Source organism: Zingiber officinale, chromosome 7A, assembly GCF_018446385.1.
Source record: "Zingiber officinale cultivar Zhangliang chromosome 7A, Zo_v1.1, whole genome shotgun sequence".
Lineage (NCBI taxonomy): Eukaryota > Viridiplantae > Streptophyta > Magnoliopsida > Zingiberales > Zingiberaceae > Zingiber > Zingiber officinale.
In genome coordinates, this window is record NC_055998.1 from 106,607,087 (window position 1) to 106,609,357 (window position 2,271).

A 2,271-nucleotide genomic window follows, 5' to 3' on the forward strand; every position below is an offset into this window, starting at 1 on the left:
AATTAAGCCAAGTTAGATCTCTAAATCAAACAAACATGCAGGAGCTTGTTACTAAATGGTCAACAAGGAATAATTATCCTCTATTCCGTGCTCTGCGAAAATCCCTTGTCGTTGCCTTGGTCTCAAACCCTCAGCTAGACCTATCACAACTTAGTTCTACTGCACTAGGGTGGGAACTTCAAGGATAACACAACTTGATAGAGGTTCGAAATGTGATGGATGCGCATTAGACAACACTTAATGAGGCGTTAACATCACAAAGAGAGTTCAAGAGCCAGCTAGGGTTCAAGACTGCCTCTAGCTGTGGGGAGTCGATCTATTTCCTATCGAAGACACTAATTCATGTGATAGGTGTTAGATCATGAGTATGTGAGAGGGGAGGGGGGTGAATCATGTAATTTTGAAAAATTTTCTTCTCTTTTGAAAATAAAGCATGCAGTGGAAGTATTAGAAAAGAAAGCGTGACACAAAAAGAAAGGGCAAACCCTAACACAAGTTCAATTTACTTGGTTTAGAGCATTCGACGATTCCTACTCCAAGGCTCGCACTCGTTGAGTACTTTCGTCAGGCAATTTACGAATAGTTTGAATATTACATAATTGAAGTACAAGTGATGTATAAGAACTATAAAGAAAAGTTACCGACAACAAAGAAAATTAGGAGAATTTGATTGTAAGTTGTCGGAGGAACGTTACAGCATCGTAAGAGCCTTTTCAGAGCAGCGCGCAAGCATAAAAGTTGGACTAATTGATGTGTTGAAACTACTGGTCGAACCCTCCTTTTATAGCCCTATGTAGGCGCCTAGATCTCCTCCCGAGCACCTGGAGTATGCTGACATAGTGAGTTGTTAACCTAGAAGTTTATCCATGTTCGGGCTCCTGGACCACTGACATGGGTCGACCAGTCAACGCGCTTTAGCTCTGCTAGTCTGAGCGCTTAGAGCAACTCCGAGCACCTAGACCATCAGGGTGCCTACCTAGTCTCCCTCGAAGTCCCTGACCCAGGCTCCCGAAGTAGCTCCGGGCTCTCGGACAAGGTCCGAGCACCTAGAACCCTATTTTTCATTCATTTTACAGCTTTGATTCCCTACAAAACATGCTAGTCCAAACAACAAAAATTACCCTGTAAAATAGAGTAAGCACATTAAAAATATGATCAAATTATAACTTAGATTCTGTCTTCCCAAGACCAGAATCTAATCATGGTCTCATCTTAGACTTCCAAATGGCTCTAAGCTGGATTGCACCTATAGTCCCACCGGGACTTGTCCTCACTGGATCCCTCTCCTTCAATGACTTATCTCACTTATCATTTGCAGTCTCGTAACTTGCCTCTTGACCCGTTAGGTCTTCCTATCGAAATCACACATCTAGACTTTAGCCAATCGTCTAGAATTGAATATCCCGATTGAACTTTAGCCAACTATCAGGTCCCGCAGACCTAGTTGGACTTCCTACCAGAATCACACATCTGGATTTCAACCTAGTGTATAGTCCTCTAGACATGTCAATTCCTACACACTTGGTAAAAGGAATAGATCACAACATAATCTAACTTTAAGCTTTGTCATACATCAAAATCTAAGTTTGATTATTAATGCAATTTGCACCAACAATGGGCACGTATAAGGAACTTCACTTAAGCATGCTATCGATCTTGGGCATGGAAGCGGATCCCAACGGTGGATGCTGCTTTTCCACAGTTGACAACGTAGGAAAGGGGATGAGATGGGGAATGTTGAACTTTTGCAGGCGATATAGGTGTTGGGGATACAATCAAAGTCTCACATTGGAAAGATATAAACAAGATCATAGGTTTAAAAGGATGTAAGATATCTTCATTGACATTAGACCTTTTGGGTATAACCCAAACATAAAGGCATGTGGGCTTAGACCCAAAGTGGATAATATCATGTCATTGTGAAGATATATAAATATCCTTTGGACACAGAAATTGATATTAGAACCATGGTCCAAACTAGATGTCATGTGGGGTAGCCTTAAACGAAATTGTAGGGAGGCATAGAGCAAGTTAGAGTGACCAGATGTTTGCGGAAAGGTCCAGAGTAGGTTAAGAGTGATTGGATGCTCGTGGAGAGACCCTAAGCAAATCAGGGTAATCAGATGTTTGCGAGAAGGCCCGAAGTAAGTTAAAGTGACCAGATGCTCGCTGAAAGGACCAAAGTAGGTTAAGTGTGACCGGATACAGATACTTACGAGGAGACCCGGAGCAGGTCAAGGTAACCAAATGCTTGCGGGGAGGCACAAAGCT